At 40.3% G+C, this 27,965-nt stretch overlaps 1 long non-coding RNA gene across 1 annotated transcript; it reads right to left on the bottom strand.

Moving 5' to 3' along the window:
- Positions 1-796: 796 nt before the first annotated feature.
- On the bottom strand, positions 797-20,923 carry LOC142826784 (uncharacterized). The gene is made up of 4 exons (XR_012901022.1): positions 20,852-20,923; positions 12,850-12,956; positions 3,269-3,417; positions 797-991 (listed from the first exon to the last, which is right to left on the bottom strand). It is a non-coding gene; the product is annotated as an uncharacterized LOC142826784 (long non-coding RNA).
- Between the last annotated feature and the right edge of the window lie 7,042 nt (positions 20,924-27,965).

Here is a 27,965-nt window from a genome sequence, read left to right as displayed (position 1 = left end):
ATTTTTGCTGCTCTGCGTCTCTGTGAATTTGCTTCATACTATGCTCTCAAGACATTGAAATGTTCCCCTCTAGGGCTACGTCTACACTGTCAGCTTCTTGCGCAAGAATCTTTTGTGGAAGAGTTCTTCTGGAAAAATTCTAGAAGAGAGCGTCTACACTGGCATGTGCTTTTGCGCTAGAGCAACCATGCCAGTGTAGATACTCTCTTGTGCAAAAAATGGCCATCAGAGCTTTCAACCACAGGGGCTTCTTGAGCAAGAAATTCATGTTGCTTGTCTACACAGCCTCTTCTGGAAGAGCTCTTGCACAGGAAGGCTTATTCCTGAGAGGGAGTGTCAGAGTTCTCGTGCAAGAAGCTCTGATTTTCTACAGTACAATGTCAGTTTACTTGCAGAAGAACGAGCAGCCAGTGTAGACAGGTGGCAAGTTTTTGCGCATGAGCGGCCATTTTTACGCAAGAACGCGTCAGTGTAGACAGCCTAGGTGTGCTTGTGCTCCCTAATGATTAGACAGAATTTTCTCATAGCAGTGTTCATTTAGCAAGCACTTGTACATTAGTCAGTCCTATTCTCCAAGCTGTTATTTCATAGCATTCTTTCTCAAACCCTTCAGCCCGAGACAGAGTCTTAGCAGTTTTCTGTACTGGGTTTTACTTCAACTGTGTCTCTTTAGTATGTAGCAGTTAGTTCATTATAGTTGTTCTTAGTAGTAATTAGCATTTCTAGTTAAGAAAACCTCCGTTTGTAAAAAAAAAAAAAAAAAAAAGGGGGGGGGGGTTCTTAATGATTTTAAGAATTGTTACTCTTTACTTAGTTTCTCCTCTCTGAGGAGATTTGCATTACTGGGAAGGCCTGATGAGTTCTCCATGTTTCAAATGTTGCCTTTTGTACTAAAAGTCAACCACAGAAAGTAATAGACACTTCCCGGGCATCCATTACCTCCGCAAATCTCATATTTCCCCAAAGTGAATCTTCTGTCTGGGATTAGAATCTAAAGACAGAAAAAACAATGAAATCAGACTTAATCTCCTCATGGAGAGCTTGCTGTGGCTGGCTTCTAACCATGGTCATGGTACCCTCCTTCTACACTCATCTCTGGCCAAGTCCACTTCCTCCACTGTCTGAGCCATACTCCTCAAGGACATCTGAGAAGATTATGCAAGATTCCTCTCATAAGACTTCCGAAAGCCCAAAACTTCCTTGTTTCAAGTTTTCTACAGAAAAGCCATGATAGTTGATGACTCCAGCTTCGTTGACATCCATTGCTCTATGACTTGGTACCACCCAGGATGTTAATACCTTAGGGTATGTCTACACTACAGCGTTAATTCAAGTTAACTTACTTCGAAATAGTTAATTTGAATTAAGCTAATTCAAAATAATGCATTTATATACAAAAAGTATTTCGAAATAGCGCGTCCACAGTGAGTAGACCCTGAGCTGAAGTTAAGGCTGGCCGGAACCAGTGCCGGCAGGGCATCAGGTTAGGACTTGTGTTGGGCTGCTGCCTGAGGCTAACTGAGTTCTGTGCTAAAAGGGACCTACCCCCATCCTGGACAGACAGTTCTCAGGGTTCCCCACTTGCTTGTCTACCTCAATGAGGGACAGCAAAGCAGTCGTGTCTTGAAGTGCCCTGAGTGCTCGCACTTGGGACACCACAGCACTAAGCCACATGGAGCCAGAGCTGCCCCTGAGCACAATGGTGCATCTCGTGGGGTTTTTGCCATCAGCCCCACTACACTTGCTGCAGGCTGCCATCTGGGAGGTCCATCAGGGGGCTGTCAGGATCCAGGAGTCCCTGCAGGAGAGCGTCCACTGCGAGGAGCCCTCACCAGTCCTCCCCACCAGGGGCTCGTGCCCCATTCCTCTATCAAGTCCTTCCACTTACTCCTCCCTAACCCCCCTTCCTGATGTCAAACAAAAGACAGGTATGTTCAAAAATAGAAACTGGGTTTATTGAACAGAACTAGGGGGGGGATGTATCTCTGGGGAGACTGGGAAAAGAAGGTGGGAGAGGGGAAGAGAGAGCGTGGGAGAGGGCAGGGGGAAAACCTGGGAGGAGGGAGCTAGAAGGGGGAAGCAAGGAGAAGGGGGAGGGGAAGCTCAGGGCCCAGGGTTGGGGGGTCTCGCCGATTCAACTTGATTTTCATGCATACCTGCTCCTGAGTTTGCATGTGGCCTTTGGTGGCCAGTCTGGCATCTATCCTGTCAGATGGCCACATTCCTCCATCTAGTACAGAGATCATGGACGTTGGGGGCATCCCCCCAAAACTTGAAGAAGGTCCATGATCTCTACCCTGGACCACAAAGGCATCTGCTTTCTCCAGCCCCGTCAGACTCCTGGGAGTTGGCAGACTGCTCCTGGGGAGCAGTGGAGGGCTGGCTGCCAGTGGCTTGCTGGCTCATGTTTTGGGGTCCCTGGGTCAGGGGCCCCGGTGGCCACCGCTGGCTCTGGGCTGGCAGGCTTGGAGCTGGCACAGGCACTGTGGCCAGGGTGTACCCCTTTAATGGCTCTGGGGCTGGGGGAGATTAGAATAAGTTTTCCTGGTTGTGCACGGAGTAGCCACCAGAGCTCTCTGGGAAGGGCTGGAGGTTCCCTATTTCAAATTAAGTGTCTATACAGTACTTAATTCAATATAGCTATTTAGAATTTGGCATTACTCCTCGTAGAATGAGGTTTACCAAATTTGAATTAAGCGCTCCGCTATTTCGAATTAATTTCAAAATAGCGGTTTGCATGTATAGACACTATTAAAGTTAATTTGAAATAACGACTGTTATTTCAAATTAACTTCGCAGTGTAGATATACCCTTAGATAACAAGAGCATTGTTAAACCTAAAGGTATCAAAGTGGCATTGAAAAGTCACTGGTACCATCTATAGAATGAGGCAGCAAAAAGAGCTCTTCTTTTCACTGGATGCAAAGGAAGCTTGCTTCTTGCCACCTGGACTCTTTCCAGAGCATTTGATCACCACAATACCATCAGCTCCCTCAGCAAGCTCACTTAGGCTCAGACAGTGGACATGGTACCAACAACACTCTTGATTCTCCAGATTTGTTTTCCCTGAAATCTTGCAGTATCCCTAACTCACCATTGCTTGGCTATAGTCTACTCTTGGTACTGCAGACCTCCAGAAGTATCTACCATCCATATTGTTAGAAAGTTCTAAGTTATCATTGCAAATTATCCATTGGCAAAAAAGAAGAGCTCTGTTTAAGCTCAAAAATTTCTCAATAAAAGAAGTTAATCCAATAAAAGATATTACCTCAATCTCCTTGGCCCTCCATCGTGTCATGCAGTGTGGCCTTGTCTGATTATTTTGCAGTTCTCAAACTGTGTTATGAGGGCCACTTCAGGTCCAAAGAACACTTGCAAATAATCTGCAATGATCTGGCTGATTACATGATGATAGGTCTAAAAGAAAAGTAAAAGCAACCATTAATTTTATTTAAGTACAAAATATTTATTGCATCAAAGATGGATATTACACAATTGTTAATGAAGAAGATCAAGAGAATGTAGGAGGGAAAGGTAATGAGCTCTAAGAAAAATTTTGAAAACCATAGTTTTAGGTTGAAGTAAGCTTTATCTTTAATTGTGTCTTGCATAGGAAAGAAGATTCTGTAGTCACTTTACAAAACAAGTAAGGATAAGAACAAGAAGAACAATGACGACTCTTAAAACGTATGAAGTTCGTGTCTTTGTGCAGCCATATTTCTCTAGAATGGTGTGTCAGTCTGTGTAAAATCCACAGTGTTTTGTTTGTTCATATCAACCCACTTCACTGAAATCTCTAGATTTTCATGTGCATACACAATTCATTGTGAATACACAGTCTGGAGTATGAGCCATGCATGTGCAGAGCTTTCAATGAAAAAAATATTGTGCACAATATGGGACTTTAAAAATAGGCTCTTGTGCATGAAAAAAAAATGTGCAATGAAACCCTCAATGTATGTCTGTGTGCTCTTCTATAAATCATGTCCAAAATATTTAACCACCAATGATTTTTTTGTTAAGATATGTCACATTCACATTGCACAGTACTAGTCTGTTAATCAGTTCTGCATGTGTGCTAATGTTTCAATATGTAAAATAATTAAGCCTACTTTTATTCCATTTTAGACAGCTAATCTTTCTTTCTGATCCATATATAAATGTTTCTTACATTAAATGCATACAGTTTAACAAATTGAGACAGTGATTCTTCAGTTAAAAGTATTAGATGCTACATCAAAGCAGATACAACATTTTCATCTTGTATTTAATGACAACGTTTTGCAAGAGCATTATAGGCAATAATTGTTCATCAAAACAAAACAAAATGAAAGTTGCAGGAAAAAAAATAAAGAGTGTCTTGAGCATTTTAGCTGCAAGGAAAATCATAATTTTTCAGTCAACACATACAAATGCAAGTTAAGGGAATGTGAATTGGATAAATGGATTACCATAGAAAGCTGGCTAGAAGGTCAGGCGCAGCAGGTAGTGATCAACGGCTTGATGTCAGGATGGCAGTCGGTTTCTAGCGGAGTGCCCCAAGGTTTGGTTCTGGGACCAGTTTTGTTCAATATCTATATTAATGACCTGGATGAGGGAATGGATTGCACCCTCAGCAAGTTTGCAGATGACACTAAGCTAGGGGGAGAGGTAGATACACTTGAGGGCAGAGATAGGGTCCAGAGTGACTTAGACAAATTGGAGGATTGGGCCACAAGAAATCTGATGAGGTTCAACAAGGACGAGTGCAGAGTCCTACACTTGGGATGGAAGAATCCTAAGCATTGTTACAGGCTGGGGACCAACCAGCTAAGTAGTAGTTCTGCAGAAAAGGACCTGGGGATTACAGTGGATGAGAAGCTAGATGAGTCAACAGTGTGCCTTTGTATCCAAGGCGGCTAATGGCATATTAGGTTGCATTAGAAGGAGCATTGCCAGCAGATCCCGAGATGTGATTATTCCCCTTTATTCAGCTCGTGAGGCCACATCTGCAATATTGTGTTCAGTTCTGGACCCCCCCACTACAAAAAGGCTATGGACGCATTGGAGAGGGTCCAGCGGAGAACAACCAAAATGATTAGGGGTATGTCTACACTAGCCCCCTAGTTCAAACTAGGGAGGCTAATGTAGGCATTTGAAGTTGCAAATCAAGCCCGGGATTTAAATATCCCATGCTTGATGTGCATCTTCCCGGACGGTCACCATTTTTTGAAATTTACAAGTCCAGACTTACTGCCCACGTCTACACGCGGCAGGGACCCGGTAGTTCAAACTAAAGCCCTAGTTCAAACTACCTGTTATTCCTCCTGCACACGATGATGGGAACACTACCCCGATGCCACTTTACACCTGGTGACTGAACTCTGTCACTTTGTCCTCACACACAACTATTTCCAATTTGGGGACAATTTATATCTTCGAGTCACCGGTACAGCTATGGGCACCCGCATGGCCCCACAATATGCCAACATCTTTATGGATGACCTTGAACAATGTTTCTTCAGCTCTTGTCCCCACTGCTCTTGCTCTGCTTACACTACATTGACATTTTCATCGTATGGACCCATGGGAAGGAGACCCTTGAAGAATTCCACAGAGATTTCAACAACTTCCACCCCACCATCAATTGTAGCCTGGACCAGTTCATACAAGAAATCCACTTCCTTGACAATAGAGTTCAATTAAATTATGGCTTCATTTCCACCACTTTATACTGGAAAACTATCAGCCATTATACTTACCTACATGCCTCTAGCTTCCATTCAGGACACATTTCACAGGGAATTGTTTATGAGAAGGCCCTAAAATACAACCAAATTTACTCCAATCCCACAAAGACAAACACCCACAGGATCTTTATCAGGCATTCTTAAAACTTAAATACCCACCCAGGGAAGTGAAACAGATTGACAGACCCAGAGGAGTACCCAGGCATCAGCTTTTTCAAGACAGACCCAACAAACAAAATAACAGAACATCCACTAATTATCACCTACTGCCCCCAACTTAAACCCTTCCAGCATATCATTAACAATGTACAACCAATCCTGGAAAACAATCCCTCACTCTCACAGGCCTTGGAGGACAGACCAGTCTTCACCTATAGACGATTCCCTAACCTGAAACAAATTATTTCCAGTAACCATGCAGCACAGCTCAATCATATTAACCCTAAGCCACCCCTGCAATAAATCCCATTGCCAACTCTGTCCACACATGTATACAAGTGACATGCTTTAAAATGTATACATGGGAGGAATGAGATTCATCAAGTACTTTCAGATGATCACCACCTTCAGAGTTTGTGTGTGTGTGTGTGTGTGTGTGTGTGTGTGTGTGTGTGTGTGTGTGTATCTTCTAGATCAATACATAGCCTTACTTCAATAGGTAGTTTTACATATACACACAGACTAATGTATTACACACCTCTACTGCAATGTATTGTATTTACCTAATAAAACAAGTTGTTTTTATGTATTTGGATGATACAAAAGTAGGGTGAAAATCATAGAAAACAGCGTAATACTTTTTGTAAAACCCAAGAATTTTTTGGAAAATAATTGAGAACCTGCTAAAATAATGGAAAAGTAGCAAAAAGATGATACTAAAATTTCAAAAATTGATTTTTGTAACAAAGTTTAGCTATGTAGGTTCAAATTTTCTAATTGGGACAATCCTTTAAACTCTGTACAGACAGAAAGAGCAAAAGGAGAGGTGCTGAAATAGTATTCAGGCCCATGCCATAAAAAGAAAGAGATGGGAATGACCTGTGAATGTGGATAACTTGGCCCTAGCTTTGATGTTTGTAATAATCAAATAGTTTGCATATGGTGTCAATATTATCTACGTATACACAAAAGGAATCACATGTGCTAGTGTGAGGAAGGTTGAATTTATTAAAACACAACATTTCTCTCAACTTCTCTTTGATCATTGATTTAAACTGGTGTTCTTGGAGTGAAGGAACATATGCTAAAGAAGAACTTGTCACACAGGACATCTATAATTAAAACAGACCTTCAATGAAAGCATTTCACAACACCTCCATTAAGCTTTGTCATTCTGCAAAAAGAACATGAGCCTCGGTGTAAAGAAAAGTTAAACAATTGTCAGCTGAAAGCAGATGAGGATTTTATTGAAAACCTGGATTACTAATGCATGAAGAAGTGCCCATGCAGAGTACAGATGATATAACTGTTGCTTTTAATCATTGCACAATTTTTACTCCTAATGGAATAACTAAACAAAAAAAGAAGGATATATTTTCTTTTTGTCCTTAGCAATAATTTAATTCAGTAGAAATCAGTGACCTAGGTCATTTGGTTGTCACTGATCCTTGTACAGGGATCCTCTCCACATGAGGAGAGAGCTAGGATTACTATCCTGAGGGCAGTACAGATCATGACATTCAAACCTCATTCATTAGGTTCACAGGAAGGCTAAAGTTACAGAGAACCTATTCCAAGGCTCTCTGGTGTAATACAGTTTCAATGTTTCACAAGACCTCTACAGGACACCATTTTACACAAACCAGTTTTAGTGGAATTTGTCATTAAAAATAATGAAATCAGCATACAAATGTAGGGAAATCAATGAATCTAAAAAAATGAATGATAAATACAATATTTTTTTGCCATTTTCTGCATGTGGATGGAATTGTGGCCAGGTTGTGCCTGATAGCCTGTGCAGGGTCCAGGATGGCTTTTGTTAACAGTCAGAACAATGTGAACAGATGAAGTTATATGAAGGACGTCAAGCAGCTTATGATGTGGTTCTTTAACCTTCTCATGAAGAATCTGCCAAAAATCCACAGTTCATTTGATATGGTCCTGGGGCTGCTTGAAATCACCAGCCAGGTTTGAAGGAGGTGACAGAGCAGCTTTGTCTAGAGATGAGTTGGTGCAGAAATCACTGCAGCCAGAACTCCTTGTTCCTCAAAAGTTTCTTCTTGAAGTTCTGGGTCTCCTAAATATGGAAGGTGACTGAAGCTGTCTATCTCTATGACAAGTGATGTTCAAGGCCCTAGAAAATTGCTGTTAATGGGCCACCCAGGTACATATAGCAGATAGAGGCATGATGGGTGCCCATACCAATAGGAAGGTAGTTGTGGACATCTATCATAAGTGAGACATCTCTTCATAGATCTCTGGGAAAAAACCCACACAGGGATGGAGAGGAGAGCCTTGCACAGATGTTTGGAAGAGCATCATGAATAAAATGGTTCCATGTGAGATGACTTACCAAGGTAGAATTTGTGGGATGGGCAGAAGTAGTTTTGGGAAGGGTTAAAAGAAAATGCAAGAGTTTTCCAAAAGTGAGGTTTCCAAGCGTAAGAGGTAGTAGAGTTGGGTAAAATTTTCATAATAAATCATTTGCTTTCTACTCATAACAGCGTGTGTGTTTGCATAGCCTATCTGTGACTCAAGGAGGATTTTCTTGTTTTTTTTTCAATATTCTTAATTGTGAAAAGAATTTCAACACATTAAAATATGTGGGGTTGAACACTATTCATTATTTGTTGTGGGTGATCTGAATCACATGCTATTATTACTGAAATTTCTATTTCTTCACTGACAGGCTGAAGGGAAGTACTGAGTGATGAACAGAAAATAATGAACAACAAATACACCTTTTATGAATAAATTCAATTTCCATATGTGATCACTGATATGTGTAAAAATATAAACACATCCACAAATGTTTATATCAACACACATTCAATAATTTAATAATGATTAATGGAATTTAGAGTGACCAATGCCCTATTTTAGTCCATCTTGGAAGTACTCTCGTTGAAAAGAACAGAAGATTTAAAAAATGAAGTACAAAAAATGTAGTACAAAACTTGGTATCATTGGAAGAATGAAGATGATGAAGTGTAAAGTAACAAGAAACAAGATCATAGATATAGGCCGAGATACTATTTTGCAAGGTTTAAAAGGAAAGTATAAGAATTATAAATGTAATTCAACAGATGAGAGAATAATCTGGATAGGAGAATAGTGCCAGCATACCAAAAGAAATTGCACCATCTGCTCAAGAATCTCCTTGCTATACCCTGGGACCAAATCTACACTAGCATACCCCAGAGCCTTGACCAAGAGCATTGTATCTGCCACTGAATATCCATAAACCTGGAAATCCCAGATGTCCCATCATCTCAGGCATTGGCACTCTTATAGCAGAAATATCTGACTATGTTGACTCTCTCTTCAAACCCTATGTTCTCTCAGATTCTTCTCTCTGCTGGCTAAACAATACACACTCAATTCAGCTTGCAGTATATACAGTGCTTCCTATATCTTCCATAACTAGATTCAGTGAAGATTGCTAACAATCCTTATGTAATGCCCTTTTTCCTCCCAGGGTTACTCGGGAGCAGGTCACACTCACAGGAGTGCCTGGGAACCTGATGTTTTTAACATAAAAGGAGATCCTGAGTACCCCAGTGGTGATGTTGTTTAGTTGGGGATTCCCTATCCACCCCTTGATGCAGTCCCTTGCTCATGCAGAATATACAATGACGGTACCTCCACCTGACTGGCTCTAGACACATTTAATGGTGTGCCTTGGGAGCCTCCAGGAATAAAATTATTCCAGCAATAATCTGGATCTAATTCCAGAACAATAATTACAAATTATAAATATACGTCTAATTGATTACATTAGAATGAACACACCTTTACTTAACTTAAAGAAACAGGGTTTAACAGATTAACAGTGAATAAAATCAATTAACAAAATACACAGAAGTAATAGGAACTTATCTAGCTGGCATTTGCACTGCTACCATCTATCCCACCCCAGAGTGAGCACTTCTCTGGACTCAGAAGTCCCAGACACTTGCTTGTATGGCCATGCTTGAAGATCTACAGCTGGAGTGGAGGTTCTCTGTGGGTTGGGTGTGTAAGTCCAAGCTATGCAGCCAGCTGCAAACTCCCTCTGCCACTGGAGTAGGCTCCACCAAATGCCAGCAGTTCTGGTTACTTGGGTTGGATACTCTGCCTCTCTTTGGAACCGAGAAAAACAACAAATGGTCTGATAGTCTATAAAGTACTAACAAAACATGTAGATGGTATCATGACTTTTCGTGGGCACAGCCCACTTCTTTGTGGGCATGAAAGCTCATGATTCCATCTACATGTTTTGATAATCTATAAAGTGCTACCAGACCATTTGTTATTTTTTTTCTGTAACAAACTAACTTGGCTACCCCCTGAAGCTTTGGGACCAAGAGTTAGTCTAAATCTCTGAGGTCTGTCCTAGGCAACACTTTGCCAAAGAGTCTGTCTACTTATAGCCTCCTCTTGTGTTCTGGTTTTAGTGTAGTCCTTATGAGCCACAGGCACAGCCAGAGTCTCTCCTCTCCCCAGCTGCCCCAGAATCAGCCTGCTAGATCCAAGTCCCAGAGGCTCTCAGTCCCAGGCTGTAGCTGCAACATAACAGCTCCTGGACTGGATAAGGCTCCTCCATAGCCAGCCTTTGGTCCCAAAATGGAGAATCCCAGACCATGAGATTCTCTGTCCACGTGCCTGGATAAGCCTTCCCTTCCTAGTTTCTGCAAGGGCTCGTGGGAGTTGTAGTCTCTAGTGCTAGATTGCAGCATACAGGATCCTCCCAGAAAAGTCAGAGGCACCTTTAGTAGGGGACTATACTTACCATCATTTTCATTGGAAAAGATATTGTAACACATACTGATGAATAAATTGTTCATCCAGTTACCATGGTGATGGTCAAATCTTTTTTCAGAGTTACTAAATTCCAGACCTGTCTAGTAAGAATAGCTTAAAGCAGTGGTGGGCAAATACCAGCCTGTGGGCTGGATCCAGTCTGCCAGGGTTACTCCCTGGTGGACTCCTACACTACCATATTTACCGGCACCTCTGCACGTACAAGGGATCACAACTTCCATTGGCAACAATTCACCATTCCTGGCCAATGGGAGCCACGATCACCCATTTTAGTGGAGCAGCTGGTAAATAACCCTGGTGAACTGCCACCATTTTATTGTCCACTCTTGGCCTACATTCTGCACTCCAAGATGCATGACCTTGAATTTTGCTTTTCAAAAATACATATTGTTGAAAGTGTCCAGTTTACCAAGTGATCCAGATTACAGTGATTTGTCCATCTCATGATTTATCACTCCAATAAGCATTGTCATTTTCAAACTTTACTTTCAGTTCTATTTGTTCTTCTACATCTTTAATAAAGATTTTGATCTGCAGTAGATTAAGAACTCAATTTCTGTGGAATATCATTAGAAATATTCTTTTATGATGATTTCTCATTAACAATTATATATAAAGATCTATTTGGTAATCTATTTTAATCCATTCTGTAATTTTGAATTAAAACATTGAAATATTCAAAATGGATGTATGTTAGAATGCTTTGTGGTCTTAATAAAAAATGGCAAGGTCCATTACACAAAACAAAACAAAACCATTGATTGGCATTAATTATATATCCATCCTTTAAATCTTTATAGGTAATGTTGCATATTAGCTGTTTACCTCTTCCTTTATTGTTTGAAAACAAATATTTCATTATTCTGTAATATAAATACCTTATCTAGCTTCTTGGCAAATATAGAACTTTTTAAAATATTTCTGCCTCTCATCATTATCATCAACATTATTATTTTGATCTGATCAGGGACCTATGTTGCCTCCAGGATTCCTTTTGTTCCTTACTAGCTATAACTGTACTAGTCATAGTATTTTAATTCATACATTTAGCTTCCCATTTCAGTTGTTTACATTTCATAACTTCTATTATATATCCATTGATCTCAATTTCCCTTTAGTTCAAGGATTAGTTTACCTTTACTTATCAGAATGTGGTCTGCTTTTTAATGTCTCTTTGTGTGTCTAGACTACAGGGTTTTTTCAAAAAAAAAAAAAAAGTGGCCTTTTTTTCAAAAAATCTTCCCCTGCGTCTAGACTGCTGCTGTGTTCTTTCGAAAGTAAATCTAAAGAATGTGGCAGTTTTTTCAACTGTGGAAAACCTTGTTTTACAAGGAATAACGCTTTTTTTTGAAAAAAGGAGCTATGTAATGCAAACTGTGCTTTTTCGAAAGAGAGCATCCAGACTGCCTGGGTGCTCTCTTTCAAAAAAAATCAACTTGATTTTTTGAAAGTACTGGTTGTAGTCTAGTAAAGTCGAAAAAGCCTCTTTTGTAAGAGGCTTGCAGTCTAGATGTAGCCTTAATGTCTTGATCCTCTCTCTCCATAACACCTTGAATCTGAGTGATATGTTTAAATGATTGTACTGTAGTCTCCTATTGACACGCTGTTATTTTACTACTAGCTTGACACCACCTGACTAGTCTAATTTATAAATTAGAAGTTTGGTTCCTCTATTGTTGAAATAGGACTGTACGGCTGTGTCCAGACTCAGGGGTTTTTTTCGAAAAAAGTAGCCTTTTTCGAAAAACTTCACCTGCGTCTAGACTGCAGCCATGTTCTTTTGAAATTAAATCAAAAGAACGCGGCTTTTCTTTCGATGGCAAACTTCATTGCACGAGGAAGAACACCTTTTTTCGAAAGTGCTTTTTCGAAAAAAGGCATTCTTGAAAGCAAACAGGGCTTTTTAGAAAGAGAGCATCCAGACTCACTTGCTGCTCTTTCGAAAAAGCGGCTTGCTTTTTCGAAAGTTCCGCGTGCAGTCTAGACGCTCTCTTTCGAAAGAGACTTTTTCGAAAGTATCTTTCAAAAAAGCCTCTTTTGAAAGAGGCTTGCAGTCTAGACATAGCCTACAAGTATTATAACCCTCTTCCTAAAGGAGGTTGTTTAATGTTTCATAAAATCAACACACACACAACCCCCACCGCATTGTACCACCTACCTTTCCAATGGTTCACCTCTGGTATCTTCCGCAACCTGTTTTCTGCTGCTGATGTGACAAGAAGATCTCCTTCAGCTGCCTTCTGAGATCCAGAGGTTTTCAATAATCTGTGAAGTGATATGCTATAATCATGCTATGTAGTGGCACTTAGACCACTTACAGCAAGCGATAACAAAGGAGCTCTGTAGAGCAAGCTGAGTGCAGGCTGCCTTTATAGCTCAAGCTGTAGAGGATCCTACTAGGGATGTTAAATGTCAGTTAATTGAATAGTCTAGTAATCTCATGAATTTTTTTGGGGTAGTCGACTATTCTATAGTCCCTGGGGTCAGGGCCAGAAGCCAGTGTGCTCTGATCTCACTCCCAGGAAGACCCCTGCCAGGTGGGAGCTGTTCCATGAGGGAAGCCAGTTTAAAAGCAGCTTCCCTGGTAGACTGGCTGCCTGTCGCCCTGTACTGCTGCCTCTAATAAAGAAGCAGCAGAGCAAGGTGGCAGCAGCCCCTGTCTAGAGGGTGGTCTGATCTCCAAGACCCAGCACGAGCTGGAACTGAGCTAGACTGCCTACCTGTCCAGTTCCTAATGCAGAACCACAGAGGGGGTAGGTGCAGGACCTGTTGCAAGCCAGGACTGAGGTAGGCTGCTGGCCAGCCTGCTAAAAAATTTACTGGCAAGTGTGTGTTGGGGAGGAATGCGTGTAGTCTATAGCATTAACCTATATGTTTTTGCTTATCAGTTAATCAACTACACTTTACATCCCTAGCTCCTACACTAAGCTCCAGTGGCCCCAGGTTCAAAATCAACCATGTGGCAGTTACAATTACTCCTCAGAAATTCCTGTTATCATATGCCAGGAGCAGAAGAAAGATATCAGGGCTTATTTGTTTCTTTTATATGAAGAATGAAAGATTATGTGATTATCTTGGGTGAATGAAGATTTTATACCAGATCCTGCCTTCTGGACCACCAGAGCAGTGCAATGGTGATGCATCTAGTCCTCTTTCCTGTGTTAGGGATTCAGTCAGTTTCTAAGCAACTTCAGTCCCCAAGGGGTGCAAGAAATACCCCAAAGGCAAGGGGGTGCATGTCTGGAGACAGGAGCAGGTATAGTCAGTGCAGGCTATCCTGTGAATATCTTAAACTAGTAACCAGTTTTTGTCCCATTGGAATTGTTGCCAGCTGGTGCACATTTACTAGCTTGCAAAGTGGTCTAATAACTACTATGACTGAGTAGAGCATGAGGCGAGAGAAATGTACATAGAGATGTTCAGGAATTTTTTAATGAAAAAAATTATCAGAAAATGCTGATTTGTTGAACTTTTCATAAGTAAGGATCAATTTTGATGGATTTTTTTAAAGCAATATATTTTAGAAATAGTTTAGAAAGTGTCAATGTTTTGCTTTGACATTTTAAAAATGAAAAATGATGGCTTTCTGATTCAGAACAATTTTCCTTTAAAATTTTAGCTAAATATAAGTAAAATAAAAAATAAAAATGGTCAACATTTAAATATTTTAAAACTTTTAATTTCAAAGTCTGTTTGTTCATTTATTTAAAAGGAGCTCCCAAGGAGCTTACCATGTTTCCTGGGTCTGTGTGCTTATAACTGATGGAAAGTCACTGTCCCCAGGAAGAAAGAAGGAGGGCCAAGCAGGGGCAGATGACTGTTTTGTGGGGCCCCAGGCAGCATAATTCCATGGGGCCCCCCTTTGCCATGGCGCATGCTCAGTGACGCCATGCGCATGCGCAGCGGCACCACGGTGCATGCGCGGGGCTTTCTGAAGCACGGGGCCCGGGGCAGCCACCCCATTCGCCCTGCCGTATATCCGCCCATGGGGCCAAGAGCGGACACTGAATCTGGCAGGCTACCAAGAGGGAGTAAGTAGAGACACTATTTTGAGCCAGAGAGGCCTTGTCAAGTTGGGGGAGGGTAGCAAGAGACCTTGATACCTATCTCAAGCACGCTTAGAGAGGAGTAATATTGCCAAGAAGGGGTGTTAGAGTCAATGTCTGAGAAGTAAAATCCCTGGAAAAAGAGCTTACTTGACATAGTGAAAGGCCTTCCCTGGGAGCACTGTATGAAGGAAGAATTTATGTTTCTTTTGAATGGTTTGGTGCCTCTGGGTACTTGCAAGTAATAGTCTTAAACTGAACACCCAGGTAGGAGATTAGAGTAAGGATTTTAATAGTAGTAATCCATACCTGAGCCCTCCACCCCTTTATAGTGAGGTAAAATCTCAGGAGCAGAAGAATCTTCAATTCCTGCATGAAGAGGACTTTTTTTTTTGGTGGGGGTGGGGGAGGAAGGAGGTAGGACAGGCAAACCATTTCCTGTCCAGCTCCATTTAGATCCTTGATCATTTTCCCTCTGCCGCACTGAGTGGAAAATGCTCCCCAGTTTGCACATGAACTTTCAGATGGTTTGGCGTGGATCTTTCTCAAAATACGCCCTGGAAGATACATGCAAGGATATTAAGAAGTGAGAAGTTAAATTCTATTTCTTCATAGTGCTAACATGAACATCCAGACATTGGCTCCCTGAAGCAACCCTACTATACCTCAGCCATTCTACTGTCATTTTTAATGGTTGTTCCTGCTGTCTTGTCCATTCTTATCTGATATTTTCAGCAACACTTTAAAGATTCCTCTATAGAAATTTCAAATACTGTGTCTGGGTAACTTGCTGAAAATTTAGCTTGACAGCCAAGTGGAATCAGTCTTAGCTTCTTTATGTAAAAGGATCAATAGCACTTTACACCTAATCTTTATTTCAGCTTTTAGGCTTTTAATGCATCATTTGCTCCCTTTTGACACACAAGGAGAAAAAAAGTGCTACAAAACAACAATATAATTTTTCCTCAATATAATTGACAGGAACTTTTTCTTCAGCTCTGTGAAAGAAGAATTAAGATGTTAGGGTCACAGAAAACATTTATTTTGTTTTTCAGAAGACGGGGCAAAGGAAATGACTTTTCAATCAATATAAAGCTAGTCAATCAGAAAAAAAAAGACAAAAAACAAAAACATTGCAAAGGAAATTGAAGGACCTTTTGCGCTTTGTGCACAAGGGTGAAGAAAGCATTTTCCCCAGACTATGCATGACCAGCTGCCCTGCTAGTTGACTTTTTCCCCCAATTTGAGTCAGCAGGAGCTAGCACCTGAAGAAAGGGAGACAAAGGATACTGTGGTCATTGAGTTAACCAGGCTTGTCATTGTTAAAGACTTCTGCTTAGGGGTTTCCTCTGTTCCTACACGCCACCCTGGTCACTGTGCAAGGGATGCTTGACATTTGAACTGTGAAAGGAAGCAGTGGTCTGGGAATTTTTGTCAAATAAAAGAGTCAAAGTGAATATTTAATGTAAAAGGTGCTGGTTCTCTAGTAAGTCTACCAGAGAATTCAGATTTTCAGGAATGTTTGTGTAGATAGGAATGTATCTAGCTATTCATAGCTAGCTAGCTATTCATAGCTAGCTAGCTATTCATAGCTAGCTAGCTATTCATAGCTAGCTAGCTATTCATAGCTAGCTAGCTATTCATAGCTAGCTAGCTAGATAATGTACTCAGTACATTGTACTCTCTCTTCTGATGGCTTGGGTACGAAGGAGTACTGCTGAGCCAATGCTTGGGGAAATCAGTGTCTCTTCACAATTATGGACAGCCTTACATGGGAGAAGATTTTGCTGCACCTTCTGCAGGAAGCAGCCATCTACTGAGCATTAGGAAATATCAAGTGCAGACAAAATTATATAAACCTTACTTCTTCATAGACTCTTTTTAAATTTTTTAACTTTGTATGTAGCCATTTTTAGTAAATAAGGTAAAAAAATAGAACAAAGAAAATAAGCAAGAGGTAATACAGAGTAACAGTGGAGATGGCTAAAACAGTTGTGTCAGAGACAAATGGGATCCTACTTCTGTCAAGAGAAGCAACTTAATTAAAATGATCTTGTCTCTGGTTTGATTTTGAAGGGTTATTTTGTAAGGAATCCCAATATGCTGAAATCATTAGAATACTTTTAAAAGAATATTCTATGATTTTTTCCATGATAAAATTATCCCAGTCACTTTTAGGACTCTATTTTTTCCAACAGTCTCCAGTCCATTGGAACATCTAACAGAGGCTTGGAATAAGTAAATGTTGGATTATCTGAATTATACTAAAACTTCAATTTTTCGCTCCAGAATTTCACTCGTAATCCTGCAGTGTATCTGAGCCAGTTCCATAGCAAAGCAGACTGGTGTTCACCTCTCCTTTTCAAGGGCTGATGGGTTTGGTTCAGTCTCCAGTTCAAGTTAGGGTAATGTTAGGCTTCCCTAGTTTGAGGGCCTATTTCAATCATCCCTATGAATACTTCAAGGGTATAGTAGTATCTGTCCTTTCCAGGGGTCCTCCCAGCTTCCCTCTCTCAGAATACACCCTTCATATTTGAGGGTGCCGTCAAAGTTGAGGCGATTCTGTACCTGCGTGTAGGGAATCCACCACAGTAGGATTATTTCTGGGGGATTACATCTGCTCCTTTGTACCATCTTAAGGGGCTTCCTGGCAATGGAGAGGTCCTTGAGGGTACATCTACACAGCAGGGCTTACCTCGAAATAAGCTACACAAACTGAGCTTATTTAAAAATTGAGAATGTCTATACAGCATTTATTTTGAAATAGAGCACTCTTCCTACGACTTCCCTTACTCCTCGTACAATGAGGGTTACAGGAGTAGGAGCAAGAAGTTCTCCAGTTTGACAGTATTTTGACATTATTTCAGAATAACTGCCAGCTGTTTAGATGTGGACTAAGTTATTTCTAAATAATGTTGCTGTATAGATGTACCCTGAGGCTGTGTCTAGACTGGCAAGTTTTTCCGCAAAATCATCTGCTTTTGCGGAAAAACTTGCCAGCTGTCTACACTAGCTGCTTGAATTTCCGCAAGAACACGGATGATCTCATGTAAGATCATCCGTGTTCTTGCAGAAATACTGTGCTGCTCCTGTTCGGGCAAAAGCCCTCTTGCACAAATCATTTGTGCAAGAGGGCCAGTGTAGACAGCACAGTACTGTTTTGCGCAAAAAAGCCCCGATGGCTAAAGTGGCAATCGGGGCTTTTTTGCACAAAACTGCATCTAGATTAGCACGGATGCTTTTCTGCAAAAAGTGCTTTTGCGGAAAAGCATCCGTGCCAATCTAGATGCTCTTTTCCGAAAATGCTTTTAACGGAAAACTTTTCCGTTAAAAGCATTTCTGGAAAATCATGCCAGTGTAGACGTAGCCTGAGTGTTTTGAGAGCACAAAAATTGCAGAATCAGGCCCTGAGAGAACTGCTTTCGCATACCGATTAAACTGTCCCTATTGTCCTCTTATTTACTTCATCAACTAATGAGAAACCAAACTGCGACTATCTTACTCACACAAGTCCTGCCACTGCAGTCATGACTTGTCAGGAGCAAACACAGTCACAGTGCATTGATAATTAAAACTTTAAAAAAATATCTGAAATACTTTAGAATATAGACATGGCTACTTAAAACAACTTTGTTTACAGTGTTCACCAGAAAGTGACTGGATTTATTCAGTTATCTAAATTAGAGAAGTCAAGGAAGTTCAAAGAGAGGTTACACAAACACTAATGAACCCTTAAACCACTTAAAGGAAAAGGTGCTCTCTGCTTATTTACTGAGAAGGCACTAGTGAATGAAATTCCAAAGCATACATCAATTAAATTTCAAAGCAGAATTTTAAAGGGGGGGGAGGGGATGAGCCAAAAGCAAGCTTTATACATTAAAATACAATTTAAAATTAGATTAGGGAAAAGTGCCCCAGAAATTGAAAAGTTAAATATACATATATAGATGTCTTGGCATAGACATTTGTCATGAAGCAATCTGCCTGTACTAATTCAAATAAAATAAAACCTTGTATTTGAAAGGCAATGTAATATGGAAAGAAGGGAGGGATGTATATTGCATGTGGGTTAACCAATTTTAAGCAAGGAATCCAAGATTTTCAAAAAGAAAAAGTTCCTAAATCCTGACTGAAGCTGGAATTTTCAACAGAAAATGAAATTCCATAACAATTGTATGTCTAACTTGATGAGTCTTCTTTGAAACTCTGAATCTCACACCTCAATGAACAGGTCAATTGCCAAAAGAGTGGAACACCCAATAGCTACCAAATAACTTTTGATCAAGAAAATTATATCTTCTGTGAGTTCAGAGTTAGTATTTCAGATGCATCTGCAGACATTAATTTTCCTACATCCCCAAAACAGGCCTTTTAAGAAACATTATGGCTACGTCTACACTGGCCCCTCTTCCGGAAGGGGCATGTAAATTTCACGAGTCGTCGTAGGGAAATCCGCCGGGGATTTAAATATCCCCGCGGCATTTAAATAAAAATGTCCGCCGCTTTTTTCCGGCTTTTAAAAAAGCCGGAATAGAGCGTCTAGACTGGCCCCGATCCTCCAGAAAAAGTGCCCTTTGAAGTAGGAATAAGACCCTCCGGAAAAGGGCACTTTTTCCGGAGGATCGGGGCCAGTCTAGACGCTCTTTTCCGGCTTTTTTAAAAGCCGGAAAAAAGCGGCGGACATTTTTATTTAAATGCCGCGGGGGATATTTAAATCCCCCGCGGATTTCCCTACGACGACTCGTGAAATTTACATGCCCCTTCCGGAAGAGGGGCCAGTGTAGACGTAGCCTATATGTTTTTTTAAATCCCTTCTAAAAAGTACCATTAAATTCTCTATTGCTGAACAATTTTTAGACTTCCCCACTTTTGGTACGCCATTTGAGAATTCAATACTTTCTTTTTGATGTTTGTGAACTGACTAGGTCCTGAAATTCATTGTTTATATAATTATATATATTTTACACATTATTTTTAAAGCCATAGATATTTCCTAAAGTAAACACATAGAAAGGGAAATAAACCTTTATCCTAATTTTATATACCATGAAATGCAGAAAATTGGACAATCTTAAAACAGGATTTATTCATCTAAACCCAAATAAAATAATGACTTATTCTTAACTTCAGAGTTAAACATATTTTGGGCCAGATTCTCAGTCTGTATAAATCAGCTTTGGTACACAGTGTATTAATGAGAGGTTGATTTATTCCATCTTAGAAACTAGACCAATGTCTTCAGTTGTGTTTGTTTTCTGAAATATTTCTTACATAAGAAAGAAAATTTTAATTAATAGTTCAATAGCCAGATGCAAGTATTACATATGCTTCAACCATTTTATATATTGTACTTGAAAATATCATGGATTAACATGCAAAAATGTATAGAATACAGTAGTTTATTTAATGTTTTCTATCTTTTGAGAGTTAATTGATGTAATGAGTCAGTGCATTAGCTTGCCCATTTCTAGTTCAGGCCACAAATAAAAATGGGTTAGAAATGGTCTCATCACATTTTTCATCATTACAAAAGGCCTGCTCCCACTAAAAGTAATAGGAATTTAGCTATTAGAGAGAGAGCATGATCAGGCCAAAACCTAGCACACCATTTAGCAAGTTAGTCCAGAACAAGGGAAGCCAAGGAGCTGATTAGAAGGAGTGTGTTTATGTGATTCCTGAGAAGGGATTTACAGTTATGTAGCAAGACAAGTGTGGAAAGTAGTAACATAACTAGATAGTGTGGCCAAGTTCTGGCTGTGCCCCATGGGTCTTGCACTACTGGCAGATAATATTAGCCTCAGAAACTCACTGTGGTCCTATACACAACCCCGTTCTCTTTACAGGAGGCAGGGTCCACAGCTTAGTAAGCCATACTCATCACAGGCTAATCCATGATTTTGGGGTGAAAGTCCCCTGATAATCCTTCTTGGGACAGGCTCTGTATTGGCAAGAGGGAAGGTTTGGAGGGAACCTGGGCCCACCCACTAGTCTGAGTTCTAGCCCAGGGACCCTAAAATAGCAGCAACAGTCAAGGTTGTTTTTCCTTCCAACTTTGCAGCTTTTTCCCTGGGCCACTGCCCCAAACAACCCCTCCAAAATGTCTCCCTCTGGTACCTCTTAACCAATTCTCAGCTCACACACTACTTATTCTTGTTTCTCCTTTTGGTCCATCACTCTTTGTCTTCCATCTCTCCTTACCTAGGGGAGGCCTTTTAAAGCAACTTCTCTTGCTGTAATTGGCTGCAGGTGTTGGGTGACTTGCCTGAGGGAACAATCTAGTTAATAGCCCCAGGTGTTTTCCTGCGTTCATTTTATTGCAGCAGGCTCTAGTAGTTTACTCTGGAAAGAGAAAACCACTTATCCAGTGCCCTATATACCTGCCTTCCACTAGAGTATGGCAGGCTGCTGGTTTAGGTTGATCACAATAGATTAAATGTCCATGCCTGGAAGAGACTGACTACATGCAGATCTCCCCCTTCCAAGGGTGATAGTGCTGTTATTCATTCCCACAACTTGGAGAATGGTACCTTAGCCTGAGAAACTATATGAGTGGGGTAAAGAGCTGGAAGAAGGTGAAGGCATGGCATGGGACAAGAGAGATATGCATTGTTCTTCACTGCAGTCATATATTACAGCATCTAGAGGATTTAACTTCTCTGTACAGCCCCTTCTGTGCTGGGAAACTACCTTAAAGAGGAATTCCAAGAAGTAGAGACACACTTAAAATAATCTTCCTTCCCTGCAATGTCAGGCGGACTCAGGTACACAACCAGAATTCCACTGAATCCAACATTCTTAAGTTCATTTTTACTTGTAATTATCATGGAAATGAATGTGAGAAATACAGATTTTCACTTTTCTCTTCTCTCCCATAATATATATGAATATTCTGGTACATCAGAGATACTTGGGAAGCCTAGTTCTTATGAATGAGCTTCCTACGTTCATTCCAAACCTCTCTCTCTTTGCCTTCTTGGTATTGCATGTGCTCTTTAGCCTAAGGAAAGAAGTAGTTTCTACACAGGTGAAAGTCAGGGGGACAAGGAACAAGCCTTTATATGCCCGTGGGCAAGATGTTCTTTCACTGGGGTTTTTCTTCTAAGAATCCCTCCTCCACAGTGGCCACGGCATTGGGAGGAATTTGCATCTATTAGAGTCTGCAGTCTGTCTGGATGTTCAGTCTTGCACCTGTGAGACCAAAGATTAGGAGATGTGTTCATGCCCGTGAAATTTGTGTCCAGCTAGAGAGAGAGGCCTTCCCTCTGTTGGAAAACAGAGAAGGCATTCTGCATGATCAGGACCTCCCCAGACATAATTCCTGATTGCTGTTCTGCAGCATAATACACCCATTAGGATTTGTAGCTGTGGAGCCCTTGCATATCACAAAGCTGATGTTTCCTTAGATACTATACTAGCTCTATTTCAACAAGCTATTTAAGCAAAGACTTACCTCTAAATATGTAAGGAGTCCCATTAACATCATTGGAGCTACTGGTATGCTAGCAGTTAGTGACAGGCTCAAGTAGTTTGCTGGATGTGTCATGATATTATCAGTCATACTTTTTAACACCTTTTAAAAACATACCTATCCTATTCAACCTTATGATCCTCGGTGGCATTGGATTCCATTGACTAACTGTTGTCTAAGGCAACCTAGCTTATAACATATGACAACCAACATATTACTACACAAAGGACCAATTATTAGTAATTTGAATACATTGGTATAAATATCTCGTAATGTAGCTCTTCAGTCTCAAAACTGTACACAAATGGACTTGGGTTTCTATTTATTGTCAGTACATCATTTCCCACTGCATTCATTTAATTTAAACACTGAAATATCTGGACTGAATGGAGAAGCTGTTTTGAACAATAATGAGATGCACATACATTACAGTATTGGTAATGCAGGAAGGATTTTTTTTTTCCTTTTTGGACCAGCCTGTTTTATATAACTGTTTATTGAAAGAAGCCCAGTACTTTCACTTCAAATAAAGCAATCAGTTCTAAGCGGCATTCACTCAGGGGGTAGCCCTCAGCAATAAGCACTAGTCTATTTAGAATGTTTTCTATTCTGTTTAGGCATTTCTTCATTTCAGACTACATGGGGAAAGGGCAGGAAGGAGCACAATGATGTGGCCTCAGTTCTAGGCCTCAGAGCATACCCTGTGACATGGCCCCAGGCTCTTTTCTATTAAGCTGACCTTACGTCTCAAAGCCTTATGACCTGTGACACCATTCAATTGTTATTTAATCAATTCAGTCAAAATTAAAAAGGTGTATTTTTATTTGCCTTAACACCTTTTCTTTCTGGTATTTGTTTTGGTGACCTTTGGGTATTGGATTCCAGCTGTCGATAACACACTGCATGCCAAATTGCTTTTTCTAATGAATAATGAAGCAACTTCTGAGGATTATTTGGATTGCAATTGATGCTGGTTAGAAATGGTCTGCACACATAACCCGAAAGGAACAATGCAACTGCATATTCCAAGCCACTGCCTGCCAGGAAATGTAGCTGCAGAAAGGCTTATAGATTGCAGCTAAAAGTGAAACTTCAGTACTTCAGTCAGAAACTCATCCTGGAAAATATCATTGGTTATATAGATCGGTAACTCTTGGTTTGAAGAAGATGGAGCAGAAGCAAAAATGTTCAAATGTATTTGTTATAAACCAAGGATGGAAGAAATCAGATATACAGGGGGGGAAACATGAAATTAGCCTTTGTGAAAAAGTTAGCAAAAATATCCTTTTTTTTAGCAGACAAAGTTTAATTATTTATGAAAAAACAGGGAAGAGAAACTCAACCATGTTCTTTTTTTCTCTTTACTTCATTACATTTACAAATAAATGCCAGTAAAATAAATACAAGTTTCCATTTACATTTTGAAGTGTATATTTAGGGCCTACTCTAGAAAATAGGGCTGCATATCTTTTACTCAGAGAGGGAACAGAATGTCTTGATGAACTGGAACTATACTGTATGCAGAAAACATAATTCTTAAGTCATAGCATAATGCAAATCTGAGCCACATTATTATCATAGTGGTTTTAAAATATTTGTCTGTAGAAACTGTGGCAGTTAAACTAAAGTATAGCTGATATGTAGAGATGACCTGTCTTCTGCTCTTTGCATTAATGGCTGACCTGTAAATTCTAGAGGGCAAATCCTCCTGCCCTGAATAGTCAATCTATACATCTGTGTATTGTGAAAAGCTACCACATGAAATGATAGCAGCTCTGCTACCAATAAATAGACAGATTATTCTGCATTTTTGGCAAGGAGCTGCTGTATTGTCACATTGGTACATATCTGCTGGTTTGAAAATTGAAAGTGCTTTGCACAGAATTTACACGGGGAAAGCATTTAACTATTTAATTCCCCAACAAAAATACAAAGGTCAACTTTCATGGCTGTGATGGACTAAAATATCAAAGGACCCAACGTTTTCCTCTTCATCTTTATACAACAGCGAGCTTCTGCTTGTTCAAGGCGGTTGTACCATGCTCCCCTAACCTGTCAAAATGGCCTTGCAGGGTTCCAACTCCATGATCCAGGAAGGGGCTGCTAGCGGCAGCATGAGAATGATGGTTTGGATCCGTCCAGATTCTTCTCCTCAGGATGCATGTGTGCTGATTTCTTGCACTGAAGAATGCTCCTTCGTAGGATGAAGAGGTGTGAGAGTCAGGGGACTGAAAGGCAGCTTCACAAAGGGAGTCCATGGAAGCACACCTCTTGCAGTCTCGAGCAGACTATAGCTTGTGTATTTGTGTAGCACTTGATACAATGTGACCCTGATCCTGACTGGATTCTCTCTAAGCATTGTTGTAATCTGATTGTTAAACAATCACAACAAAAATAATAATAATAGATGTCTCCATGTACCCCTGATCTTAAGGCATCTGCATATTAATGCAATTAAATACAAGCATCCTCCATGAAGATGCAAGCCCCTTTCTATATTGCAATAGAAGAATGAGTTGGAAACTTTAAAAGTTGAAACTGCCTGAAGTTCCTCTTTCTATAGTGACATGTTAATCACCATGTCTAGTTTATCTTTGGAAAATATTCACATACTAAAATGATCTATTTGGTGTGAGCGGCTCTACAGAATGAATCCATATAATTCATACCTAAGGAACAATGACACCTTATCTAGTGATATTGGAAAAACTTCTTCTTGCAAGTAGGAATAAGAGATCCTCCGGAAAAGGGCTTTATTCCGGAGGATCGCGCCAGTCTAGACGCTCTTTTCCGGCTTTTCCCCAAGCCGGAAAAAAAGCGGCGGCCATGTTTATTTAAATCCCGCGGGGGATATTTAAATCCCCGGCGGATTTCCCTATTCTGACTTGCCTGCTTTGCATCCCTATTCCGTAATAGGGGCCAGTCTAGACGTAGCCTCTGTGAAGTGAATACGTCATTTCTAGTAATATTTGTTGGTAGAGTCACATATGTATCTATCTATCTGCATCCCATCTGATGAAGATATCCATGTGATAAATTGTATTTATCATCTATCTTTACAGTCCAACCTACACTTTGCTGCCTAATTCTTCTCACAAGAACTACTTTTAATCTTTAAGCATCTTCAGCACAATAACTGTGTTGTTTTTATGAGCGAGAGAGAGAGAGAGAGAGAGAGAGAGAGAGAGAGAGAGAAACAACCTAGTTAAAAGTTGTCCCTTCTTTTCCCAAATGTGTATCACATCTCCACTCCTCATCCTCTTGACATGGCTGTGACATTCGGGATGGCTAGCAGTCAGTGCTGCAATAAAGACAAGGTTGATTTTCAGTTTTGCAGCCTACAAAGATTAGAAATGGAAGTTTTATGCTCCTGGAAATGGGGGACTCCTTCCTTTCCAATAGTGCACATAGCACTTGCCCTGTAAAGTCCTAAGACATTAATCATTAAAATTGTGACACACAGAAAAAATATTTAAAATAATGTATAGAGGTTTTAAGACTTATTTATTATAGGTGTTGTCTGCTGCTTAGTCCTCTACAGACCTTGTCATTGAAACAAATGCAGCTAGCTATGGGGGGAGGGATAGCTCAGTGGTTTGTGCATTGGCCTGCTAAACTCAGGGTTGTGAGTTCAATCCTTGTGGAGGCCATTTGGGGCAAAAATTCATCAGGGATGGTACTTGGTCCTGCTGTGAAGGCAGGGGACTGGGCTCAATGACCTTTAAGGTCCCTTCCAGTCCTAGGAGTTAGGCAATCTCCATTAATTTATCAGAAAATAGATAGTACTAGGATAATTTTCAAAAATGTTGCTAAAAATTTGTGACATATTTTTGGGCTCGTCTACACTGGCCCCTTTTCCGAAAGGGGCATGTTAATTTCACAGGTCGTAATAGGGAAATCCGCAGGGGATTTAAATATCCCCCCCGGCATTTAAATAAAAATGTCCGCCGCTTTTTTCCGGCTTTTAGAAAAGCTGGAAAAGAGCGTCTACACTGGCCCCGATCCTCCAGAAAAAAAGCCCTTTTCCGGAGGATCTTATTCCTACTTTGAATCTTTGAATAAGTAGGAATAAGATCCTCCAGAAAAGGGCTTTTTTTCCGGAGGATCGGGGCCAGTGTAGACGCTCTTTTCCGGCTTTTCTAAAAGCCGGAAAAAAGCGGCGGATATTTTTATTTAAATGCCGCGGGGGATATTTAAATCCCCCGTGGGTTTCCCTATTACGACCTGTGAAATTAACATGCCCCTTTCGGAAAAGGGGCCAGTGTAGACGTAGCCATTCAGAATACACGATGCTGTGGAGTGATATAAAGCATTCATTCCATTCTTTCCCCAAAAGTGGAATTTCCCCTCAAATTTACATTGGTCTGTGTCCTTTGAAGTTAGAACATAAGAACAGCCATACTGGGTCAGATCAATGGTCCATCTATCCCAGTATCCTGTCTGACGACAGTGACCAATACTAGATGCCCCAGAGGAGGGAACACAAAAGGTAATCCTCATGTGATCCCTCTCCTGTCATCCATTTCCAGACAAACAGAGGCTCGGGACACCATTCCTTCCCATCCTGGCTAATAGCCATTGATGGACCTAACCTCCATGAATCTATCTAGCTCTTTTTTGAACCCTGTTAGAGTCCTAGTCTTCTAGTAAATCTTCTAGCTCTTTATATGGAGATTCCCACCTTTCTAAAGGGATGCAAAGAACTTCACAGATATTAAGAAGAAACTAATCTGACCTCCTGCAAAACATAGAACATACGACTTATCTGAATTAATTTATGTTTGAAATCTAATAGTTGTATTTGAACATATCCTTTAATTACTTACTAGAATCACTATATTGAGCTGAATTTATGTTTGAAATCCAATAGTTGTATTTGAACATATCTTTCTGGGGGGCAGGAAGGGAAATCCAGTCTTGATTTAAAAATGTTAAGTGACTGAGAATCCACCATGTTCTTAATAAGTGGTTCCAGTAATTACTTACTCTCACTATTAAAACAATTGTGCCTTGTTTCTTATCTGAATTTGCCTAATTTCAGTTTCTAGAGATTGTCTCATAGACAATTAAGATGACAATCAAGTAAGCCCTCAATCTTCTCTTTGTTGAGCTAACTAGATTGAGTTCCTTGTGTCTCTCACATTTAGGCCTATTTTCTAATTCTTTAATCATTCTCATCACTCTTCTCTGAATGGTATCTATTTTTTCAATACCCTTCTTGAAAGGACGACACCAAACTGGACAGAGTATTGCAGCAGTTGTTGTGCACCACTGACAAAGAGAGAGGAAAATGTAATCTTTCTGCTTCAACTCAGTATTTCCCTATTTATGCATCCAAAAATCAGATTATGCCTTTTAGCAATAGTGTTGCACTGGGAGCTCATGTTCAGTTGATTATCCACCACAACCTCCATATTTTTTTCTTCATGTTTAGCTCATTTTATATTTATTATTCTTAGTTTTATTATGGGAGAGCCTAAAAACCCTTATTGTACTAATTACTGCATAAACTAATAGAGAAAGATAGTCACTGCTGCAGAGAGCTAAACATGTAAATATACAAGACATGCAGAATGGGAGAAAAGAAAAAGGGGGCAATGACTCTGGTAGAGAACCTAGTCTGCTAGACTCACAGTTAGCTTTCCTGTAACAGTTAGGTATATATTTTTTCTCTCCTAGCATTCTGTAGAGTTGACCTCATAGAAATGAAGGCAACTGGCTTAACAGATAGAAGAGTAAAACTTTCAAAAACATATGCAC

The sequence above is a fragment of the Pelodiscus sinensis genome, chromosome 2 (genome assembly GCF_049634645.1).
Source record: "Pelodiscus sinensis isolate JC-2024 chromosome 2, ASM4963464v1, whole genome shotgun sequence".
Lineage (NCBI taxonomy): Eukaryota > Metazoa > Chordata > Testudines > Trionychidae > Pelodiscus > Pelodiscus sinensis.
Note: the sequence above shows the minus strand (reverse complement) of the source record. Positions and strands in the feature narration are given on the sequence as shown.